This window comes from Phaseolus vulgaris, chromosome 8 (assembly GCF_000499845.2).
Source record: "Phaseolus vulgaris cultivar G19833 chromosome 8, P. vulgaris v2.0, whole genome shotgun sequence".
In the NCBI taxonomy this organism is placed as follows: Eukaryota; Viridiplantae; Streptophyta; class Magnoliopsida; order Fabales; family Fabaceae; genus Phaseolus; species Phaseolus vulgaris.
Genome location: NC_023752.2, coordinates 44,989,366 through 45,000,829, shown reverse-complemented (window position 1 = coordinate 45,000,829; position 11,464 = coordinate 44,989,366).

Below are 11,464 nucleotides of genomic sequence, written 5' to 3'. Positions count from 1 at the left end.
CTCCCATGTCCTTGGTTGTCTTCCATGAACCGATTCAAGCCTTTCGAGTCTCTCCTCCATTTGTCTCATTTCTTCATCCTTTTGTGTTAGGGACCTTTTTGCCCCGCCAACTCACCCATAAGGAATGCCTTTTGGGGAGATTGGGGTTTTGATGACTCCCCTGAAGAAACATGAGCCATAATTCACAAGTGAACAAACAATTAGTGAAATATAAGTTAGAAAATACACTATCAAGTTTGCGTCACATTTGGTGAAAAGAAAATCAAGAGGAGCACACTCAAAACACTAAAAAAGAATTTTATCATCTCACAAAGGTCTTTCTCGAGGTTGAAAACTATCAAATGAAAAAGGTCAAAGCCTTAAACACTTGATCTTAATGGAAACCGCAAAAAAAAAACTTAAGGAAGAAATACAAAAGACAATCAAGAAAAGCTAAAATCAATTTGCCAATCAAGATGAACCCAAAATTTTGAAATCTTTTTCTTTAAGAAAATGGAACCCCAAATTTATGCTTCACACTTTTTTTTTTATACTAGTTTTTGAATTATGGAAATGAAATGTCCATAGTTTTGATCATGCATATTTTCCAATAGCTCCAATTTTCAAAAAAAAATTGGGATTCAAAATAATTGATCACTTGAAATCTTTTGTTTGGAACTTAAATCTACTTCTACTAAAACAAGTTTCTAATTACTTCTTAAACTTTCAAAATTAAAAGGAAAGTAAATAGAATCAAAGTAAAGACTCTTAGAAAACTAATGAACATATGACTCAAAGCAAAAGGCATGAACACAATAAGATACAAAATAACAATCTAAAAGCAAAACAAAGTTATGGAAAAGTAAAATGGCCGAATGAAATTGCAAGAAAAATAAAGGGCTGAAAATTAAATTGCAAGAATATAAAGACAAGAATTTAAAGGTACTTGAATGTAAAGACAAGGAATTAAAGATGCAAGGAAGTAAAGTGCCAATAAACTCTAAACAAAATAAGCTCAAAAACCAAAGCTCTGAATACCACTTGATGTGAATTGTTTTTTAGATGTTTTCAATTATGGTGACACTTTTACTTAAGGTTGAGATTTTAGCAATTTATGGTGAGGACCTAAGGAAGATTCCCATTGGACACGAACTTAACCAAGTGGTTAAGTAAGTGTGAAGGTTCACTTCACAAAGGCAAAGATGAAAAACAAGATATAGTGAGGATGAGATGCAATTGCGGAATTGAAATGGGCACAAGGTAAACATCAATGGTGGACATGCCTCCCAAATGGTGCACCATACTCATGATTATGAGTGAAACCCAAGAACAACAAATAAGAGAACTAAGAGACAAAAACATAAAATGGAATGGAGAAAATGGAATGAAAAAACTTATGGTGGTGGGTGAGAAATGTCATGCCACTTGGAGGGTGGTTTTGCTCCAAGATGAGTGTGTTGACTGCCACCTGAGAGCTTCCAAAATCACTCAAGATAAGACCTCAAACCTAAGAGGACATAAGCCTTACTAAGAGTTCACATAATTTGTGCAGAGTTTCTTTACTTCATTCAAATTCAACTTATCAAATAAAATGGGTAGGCCTCTTATTTATAGGTGAAAGAGCCTTGGAAAACAAGCAAGAGGGGTATGATGGGAAAATGGAAATAATGGGCAGTCTTAGGGTTTGACTAAGTCAAACCCGCATCCTAGGCTTGTCCTTTTAGAAACCAGGTCAAATTGTCTTCCTAAAAGGTTAGGAACAAGCTAAAATGATACATACACCCCCTATTATGCTAAAGACACCTTATTCTAGCCTATCTTTGCTATTTGGACCCCTAAAGCGAGCCCAAATTATTTACAACTTGTTTTCTTTAAGAAGACCAACAGGAAGAACATTAGATGCTCTGGTTTGTGTCCATTTCTTCCTCTGGCGAGGTCTGTTAAATCCTTGGTGAGGTCTTCACTTGATTGTTGAGATGACTTCTCATAGTGTGCATCCTTGGTCATCTCCTTGTTGGCTTGGTTTGCATCAGCCAGCCACCGCTGCGCCTGTGGCGCAACTCCCACTGTCGTTGCCAACACGAGCGATCACTGTCGCACGAAGAGGGCCAGCCACCACCGCACCAATCACCTCTGGACAGTGCAGGTTGTTGTTCTCGCCGTCGACGCCGCACTCCGTCGTCACAGTCACGATGCACTGTAGAGGAGGCGCCCCTTCAGTTAGGAAACCTTGCCCAGAGGTGGGCCTAGCGGGCTTGGTTGCAGGAGGTGCGGAAAAGAATTTGCTACCAACACCCCTGTTAGTTTCCAAAAAATCCCAAAAATGCCCTCAAATTTGGCCAACCCATGCCCAAGACGTGCAGACTGCTCCGCTGCAAAAATAGTCATTGGAGTAGGCATGAAAACCCCATTCCAATTAGGATTACAACCACAAATACAATTACTGCATTTAATACTGTCTTTTCATCTTCCTTGTGCTTACACCGAGACGCCACTAGAGATGAACCCGCCCTACCATACCGTGAGCACATCCTAGCAGTGCACCCACCAACACCGCCGTCCTACCGTTGCTATGAGCACCACCCAACGATGCTCCCACCAAGCTCTTCACGACCACAAGAATACACATATTCACCATCATCAATCCCACATTCCCCAGAGACGAAAGACGCTTGAGATTCGATATAAGAGAATTGTTCAACAGATTTTCCATCCCAATGGCCTTGATAAAGATGGTGCTTTGAGACCGTGCACTCTTCCACCAAAGACACTTGATACAAAATTCTGTTTATCTTGAAATAAGATGACAACTTTACTTCGCAACCCACATGGACTCTAATCATAAACCTGACATATTCAAGCTCTTCCAACTCCTGAGTGGCTTTATCCACCTCAACCAAATTTCCCAGCAAAGCAGCATTTTTTCCAAAACAATCCACATTCCATAATATTAGTGGTAAGCCCCTGCACCGAACCCACACCAATTTATCGACAACTACAAATTGGTCTTCCCATGGAACAATGGTATCAAATAGATCATCAAACCATTCTTTTTTCTCCTCAACAACTTCTTTAACCTTCAATTCATACTCACCCAAAAGGAGCACATGAAATCCATCCAAATATTTAATCTTTATAAAGTTGTAGCCACCTAAAATAAAACTTTCATTCAAGTCTCCAACCTTACGTAAGTCTGATACTCTTCCAATATAACATTGTTTAAGCCACTCTTTGGGTGTTTGCTATGTCGTTAAATGAATAACATTTAAACTTGCCTTCTTAACTGGTTGCGCTCTATTGCCACTCGCAGCCGCCTGTGCATATGAAAGGTTTGTAGATTTTACCCGTCATACTTTTTTACCTACCTTTTCCTCCACCTTTGCCTTCGCTTTTTGCTTGACATTCCATTCCTTACTTGTTTCGACAGTTTTATTGTACTTTGGTCTATTAACAATCACTTTCCGCGTCTCGATCCAAACCGAACTTAAACTTTTCTCTAACTCTCTAACATTCTGAACGCCCATGAATCTAACAAACCTGAACCTTTGCCTTTTTATATTTAACCTCCTAGAAATAAAAATATCGCTTACCCTTCCCCATCGCTGAAAAACCTTCCACATGTCTGCCTCCATGAAATCAGGAGGAAAATTTGAAAAGAAGAAAGATGTTCCCCTTCCATGATCCATTCATTTTTCACGTTGAAAATAGGAGAGAGAATAGAAAAAAAAGTTGGGTATTTTACTTGTTCAAATATAACACGGTTGAAGCCACTCTTTGGGTGTATATCATATTTTTAGCAATATTATGAGCAACCAATGCAATTGAGAAGTATTCAGAATTGAAGCTTATTTTTTCCCTAATCCTCCTTTTCAAGACAACCTTCTAGGCCTAGTAAAAACCCTAGAAAGTTGGCCTCATCTCTTTCTACCTCCTAACACCTAAATCACTCTCAAACCTCACCAATTCACTCTCAAACTCGATGCAAACATTCAATCATTTCGCTGCCACTCCATAAATTTTCCAATCCATCTCCTTGGATTTTAATAGGTGGATAAGAGCTCATCAAGATCCAATGGAAAGTCTTCATCCAACTAAGTCTTTTTTTCAATTGTTTTTTTTTTGTTTTAGCTTGAGTATTTCTCGATTTTCTCCTTTGTTCTTACATGTTCTTCAAGTTTTCTTTGATTTCCATTGTTTATAATCATTTTGCACCGTTTACAAATCATTTCCACCGATTAAAACAACAAATCCACTGTTTATTTTCATTGAGTCATTCATCAAACACCTTGTTGCTTTTTCCACTGCACAACCTCCATTTTTCATCAATGTTTTGAGTGTTCTTGTTGTTTTCTTCCATTTGATTGACTATTTTTCATAACTCTTGCATGTTTCACTGTCTAATATGTGTTGCCTTCCAATTAATCAGTTAATCTTGAGTTTTTCTTACGGTCTAAATTCATTCAAAATTAATCAAAGACCTTCTGCATACAAACCTGTAAATAGTGGTTGTTCTTATTGTTTTCTCTTAATTCCATGTGTTTCTTGTTCTTTTTTGTGTTTAATTCAGTGTATGAGTGCATTTAGGTGTTGTCTTTTGTTTCTAATCCTTGCATGTCAATTGTCACGTTGAAATCTTGCTTAATTTTTCCAAAATCATTCAAGTTTTGTTGTTGTATGCGAAGTGATCAAATGTTCTAGTGCACATAGACGGTTTGATAAAAGTTTCTTATGTATTTCTAAGTATATGCGTTGGTGACTTTTACCTTTTCACATTATTGAGTATCTCTACTTGATATTAGTTCATTACTAAGTTCATTCACTACAAAAAAATGTTGTGGTGACGGTTATTTTCGTATAACGTGGTGTTTATAACTGCCACAATATACGTGTGTCTACTGTGAATCGTCGTAGCACACGCCATATAATACATTGTATAAAGTGGTGGTTTTAAGAGTTTTAAGTGTATAATTTATATCAGTTATAAATGTCATAATTTTGAAACTAGGTAAATCAATTTCAGTGTAAATAACGACGTTTTTAAATATCACTTAATATGGTATAGTAAGACGTTTATAATAGTCATTACGACTATAGTAATTCGAGTATTAAATATTTAATTTTATTTTTATAATTTTTAATATTTTATTCAATTCTGTTTTATAATTTAATTTCATATTATAATTAAATTTTAGTACACAATTAAATTTCATAATATAATTAAATCATAACATAAACTAATTTCATAATATAATTAAACTTGATAAATATTAATAATTGAAAAATATAAACAAATTTATAATTAAAATATCACTTTAGTCATTCATTGAGAGAACAAAGTTGATAATGTCAAAGTAATCCAAACTACAAGTAAATCAAAATGATAACATTAAATTGTCAAAATATCAATTGTTTCATATTTGACCATATTACAAGTCAAGTCTTAGTCTTTCACTTGATTCGGTAATATTTAAAGTTAATTTTCAATTTTTTAAAAATAAATGAAAAAAATATTATAATAAAATTTTAAGTATACTAATTTATTCCTCATTAATAGATTTCTGTACCAAATTTGATGTCATTGTAGAAAAATGTGAGCAATTGATTGTGCAAAAAAAAAAATGTAAGCACTTCAAGATTCTATGAAATGAAAAATAACTAAAAGATAACACTTGAGATAATGGCTATCTGAGTTAAGAAAAATTTGACAACTTTCTAATATGAAACTGCAAGGTTAATTTCCATTATATCATTTAATTATTATACCAATTAAAATATGAACGCTTACTCTCTCAATAATCAAATGTTGAAGCTTTTATATTTTAATTGGTATAATAATTAAGATTTTTTTTATAAGCAATGAATAAATAAAATTAAGGGGATACTTCAGGGGTACCCAACCCATATACAGTAGCCCAGAAGTGGACTTCCTACATCATCCACACAAAAGACTCTCCTTTATGGTTGTGGCAGAGCAACCTTAAAGTGAGACAATCATACCCAAAAAACTGCCAACAGGTTACCTTAAGCAACATACAACTCGAGACGCCCACAACCGATGCCCTCTACATTCACCTCGCCACGCGACGAGTTACCCATGCACATTGCCTTCGGCGACCACCGACTACGCCCATAAAGAGCACGCCACTTCCTCGACCGGCGATAATCTTTGCATAACTTCGACGGCCACTGACCGACGATCATGTTAGCCTTTGCATCACTTCGACATCCTCCGACTACGCACGCATTGAGATCGCCGTTTCATCGAGCGGCAATTCTATTGACCTTGTATAACTTTGGCGACCACCGACTACATACATAAATGATGCAAAGGAAAATGGAAATTGACCATCAACATAAAATTTCAACAAGTAAAAAAGAATTTAAAAGTATAAATCCATGATGGCCATTTATTAGAAAACCCCTAGACAATACAAATATTTTGTGAATTGTGAAAAATGAATTATATTTATATATTATCATACTCCTGGATCAGTTAAAAAGAGAAGCAATTATGTTTCTTATTTAGTATATTATATATATATCACAGAGATAAACATGTAGCAGAAAAAAAGATTATGGTAAAATGTATTTAAGATCCATCAAGATTTGGTTTTAGTCCTTCCATTTTCAAATAAACGGTTTTAGTCCCTTTTTTTTTCCTGAGATACTGAGGATTTCGGGACCAAATATTCCAAATTTTAGAAAATATAAGGACCAAAACCATCAGATTTTAATGTTTGGGTCTAAAACTAGTTTTGACCAAAACTTAAGGGACTTAAAGCACATTTTACACAAAATCTATGGATGCAGAGTTCACAACACTGTAACCTTATTAAGAAAATGATGACCATCATATATACAAGGGGGGATTTATCAAAACGCTTACGAGCTTCCTACAGCAATGCTTGAAGTATTAGTATTATAAAAATAAATAAAAACTATACTAGTCATGTGGAAGCAGCCAAATATGTATGTATTCTCATATAGAAAGCAAACCTCAGCTCAAAGAGTGTTCACTTTAAAATTGAATATTGATAATTTGACTATGAATAATTTTGACTGACATTCTTCTTATGAAGCTATTTAATCACACATTTTACGGTAGTTATAGCTTCAACTCCATTTCAAAATTTTCCTTTTTCTTTCTCTCTTATTGTTTTTCGTCAACATAAAACTGAATTAACACTCTTACCTTGCATTTATGCATTGTTTGGATTAGGGAGGAAAATTGAGAGAGTGGATTTAAGATAATTTTAAGGGAAAGTGTGAAAAAAGGTAGAGTGTTTGGATTAAGGTAAATAAAGTGAAAAGTTTATAAAAGTTTGTGAGTGATGTGATGGATGTGATTGAAATTGTATTTTTTTAATTTATAAAATTGTAAGTTTACATATTTGCCCTTATATTTAAAAATTGTTGAAAATATAATTTGATTGATTTTTTGTGAATTATAAATGTTTTGAAAGAGGTGTATTATTATTAACTTCATCCTCACTCAACCTAAAAAATATTATTATTAACTTCCCTCCACCACATACATTTCCCTGCCTTTTTTATGACATTATTCAATGTCATTGAAAAAGCAAGGGCAAAAATGTAAAATCATATACTAATTCTAACTTTCTCTCCTATTCATGGCTACTCATGGCATTGGATTGAAGAAACAAAAGTTGTAATTTTTCAACTTTCTTTGTCTTCCTTTAAGCAATATTTTATAGATACAAACAAAAACTTTCTCTACTTTTCTTTCCAGGAGAACAATAGTCACCCGAATCCAAGTAGTGCCTCAGTGGCCACCACCTACTCCATCACCAAATCCAACATCATTACCACCACCAAAACCACCACTAACACCAATGCCACCGCCACCACCAAATTCGTTGTCTCCTCATCCTCCAACTTCACCTCCACTTCCACCTCCAAACCCTCATCCTCTAGCTCCACAACCACCGCAAAACCCACCTCCCCCGCTCGCACCAACTTCTACTCCTACACCGCCACGTGCTCCTCCTTCAATGCCTCCACTAGCACCACGACAAAGTCCATCACCCGCTCCCCTCCAATGCCACCACCACCTCCTAAACCACTATCGTCACTTCCTCCTCCTCTAATGTCGTCGTCTACTCCTCCTCCTCCTCCTCCTCCAATGACTATGTGTATTTCTGAGAACTTATCAAAATAGGTTAAGATTTATTACCAAACAGTAATCTAAAACCTAACAATGCGAGAAATGAAAACTTGAAGAAGAGTAAAATCAGAGAAGCTGGAAAAACCAAAAGAGAAAAGGGGGAATATAATTCTTTGTTTAATATTAATTATATAATTCAATTATAATTATAATTATATATTTAAAATATAATTATATGTTTAAAATATAATTATTATTGTATATTTTTATATGTGAACAATTAATTAAAAAAATATATAAATATTAATTTGGTCTCTAATTCAGTGACAAATATTAGCAATTCTATTTAGTGACAAAAAAAAGTGGTTGTTGAAAGATAAATAGATTTGGTTGCTAATTCGGTGTCAAAAATTAAAACTTCCATTTAGCGACCAAAATAAATGTGGTCGCTGAAAAATAAACAAATTTGGTCACTAATTCGATCGTCAATTTAACTATTTTTAATTTATTCAAAACATCCATTGATTTAGTGACTGAATTTGTTGTTAATTTCATTATCGGTCACAGTTTCAGTTGCAAAACTAACTAACATCATTAACACTTTATTTAGTTGTTATTTCAGTCGCATATTTGATATTGAGAACATTCTGTGGCTATTTTAGTCGCAATTTACAATGATTGTATTTCGGTTGCCAAATTCAGTGATTATATTGTTATTTTCTTGTAGTGTCTGCTTGACAAAGAGGGCATAAAGTTGAACTTAAAGCAACCCCTCTTCTAATTAAGTTCTCTGGTGGCTATTTTACTCAAGAGAGTCCTCCATGCTAGGATCAAGGCTCTAGGGACCGCTTTGATGGACCACAAGGTATTACAAAGCAACTCATAAGCTGTTTTGATTGAAAACTGATCCGGTCAGTCATCGGTCTAGGGTGACGTCAACGACTGATGGCCACGTGGGCCGTTCTTAGTGGGCCATGTGAGCCGGGGAAGCTGATGTGCCTTGAAGAGGGTCACCTGGAGGGTGATCAATGATCAGGCGGAGATCGGTGATCAAAGGGCGATCGGTCGTCGTATCACACGCAGTTAAGCTAGGAATGAGAAGAGATTCCCGGCAATAGCGTTGCATACGAGTCTTGTGTGGCAGAGTATCAGAGATCAGAGAGGTTAGGCGCTTTGCAGTACCATGCATGAGAGTGGTCTAAGGGAGCTAGCAGTCGGTCGGTGATTGGTGCTCTCTTAGCCCATAACGTGCATGGGACAAAACAGGGGTGATCGTTCACGCGTTAGGTGATGCCTAGTATGCGCGCTTGTCCGAGTCGCACCTGGTACTCACGCTGAGGCTGCCTAAGACGCCCAATGAATGAAACACGCTAAGTTACTTCGTACACGAATAACTTGGGCGCGCGGCAGGGTATATAAAGGCATTCCACGCTCATTACGAGGGTACGTTTTCATACTGACAAGTGACTAGTTTTCGCACAGAGAGGAGAGAGAGAATCACAGAGTGCACGAGTCTCACTGAGATTCAGAGTACACGATTCTTTGGTGGTCTTGTTTGACTGACTTGAGCGTCAGAGTGCAATCGGCCGCTAGAGGCGCCGTTTGTAGTGTTTTCGCAGGTTCGCTCGGACTAATTGGAACGTATTTGCGGAAGACGAAGTTTGACGTGGCGAGACCTTCAACGATCAAGTCACCTGCAAGATCAAAAACAAACTCGACTCATCTACTACCCACACCCTTGTGTCACCTGCCTCCCTATGCATTTCTATATTATTTTAAACCTCTAAAACATATGTTTATTGCATATATTACCACTCAAACCTATTCCTTCTCCAACTTAATTCCATTGCTAACCAGACTCTATCCCAAACACCACTTCCATTTTGCTAAAAGTGAAATATTAAAGATTTATACATTTTTAATATCCAAACTCCCTTCTTCCCTAGTCTTGAATAAATTTTCCCAACTTACCCATGCTATAGTTTTGTTTTCTCTCCCCCAATTCCATAAGAATCTTCTACGAATACTTGTAATTGTTTGGCACACAAACTTAGGGGCTTTGAAGAACGAGGGAGAGCAGTAAACACCACCTTTATGAGACATATTCTCCCTGCCATAGACAAATGTCTCTCTTTCCAAACATTTAATTTTGATCTTATTTTCTCCAACACTGGCAACCAGAAAAGTTTTCTCCTAAGATTTCCACCCACTTGTAAGCCTAAGTATTTGAAAGGAATACCCATTTGGTTGCAGTTCAATGTATTAGCAAAGGTAGTCGACAACCTCTTGTCGACCCCTATGGTAGTTGTCTGTGATTTATGAAAGTTAATCTTAATCCCTAAAGCAAGCTCATGACATTTGAGTATAACTTTAATAGTAAATACATTTTGAAAGGTAGCATCACACATAAGGAGTGTATCATTTGCAAACTGTAGTATACAAGTTTCAACATCTAGTCATCATATTTTAAGTCCTTGTAGTACATTTTCCTTAATAGCTTGCCTCACTAACCCATTTAAACCCTCTACAACAATAAGGAAGAGAAACGGAGCCAGTGGTTCCCCTTGTCTTAACCCCCTAGATGACTTAAACTCTGACGTAAGACTTCCATTAACCAACACAAAAATCGATGTAGATTCCACACAACCTTTAATCCAACAGATCCATTTTTCATTGAACCCTTATCTATTCAACATATGATACAAAAATTCTCATCTAACAGAGTCATATGCCTTTTCATAATCAACCTTGATAAAAATCCCCCTTTTCCTCAACCTTATAATATCTTCAACCACTTCATTAGCTACCAAGACTGTGTCTAACAACCCCCTTCCCTTTAAGAAGGCTGATTGACATTCATCAACAAAATAAGGGCAACACTTTCTTTATTCTACATGATAACACCTTGAATATGATCTTGTAAATTTCCCCTGCCAAAGATATAGGTCTATAATGACCTAACTTAGTGGGTTCACGTATATATCTTTGGTACTAGAGCGATGAATGATTCATTACAACCTCTAGGAATAATCCCTAAATTTTGAAAACATGATACAACAAACATAATATCTCCCTTTAATGTTTCCCAATTGCTTTTTATGAAATTAAAATTGAATCTATCACGTTCAATACTTTTGGACCCTTCACAATGTCAAACTCCTTCCTTTACCTCCTCCATTGTCAAAGTTGAGGTTAAGAAAAAAAAATCGTTCTCTACACCTCATAGTCTAACACCCCCAACGAAAAGTTCCTTTCAACCTATTCTAAAGTTATCCTTTGCCTCTCTTCTAACCACTTCGGGTTCTTCATACCATTGGCCATTATGATGATCTTAATTGTTTGTTTCATGTTCAAAAGAAC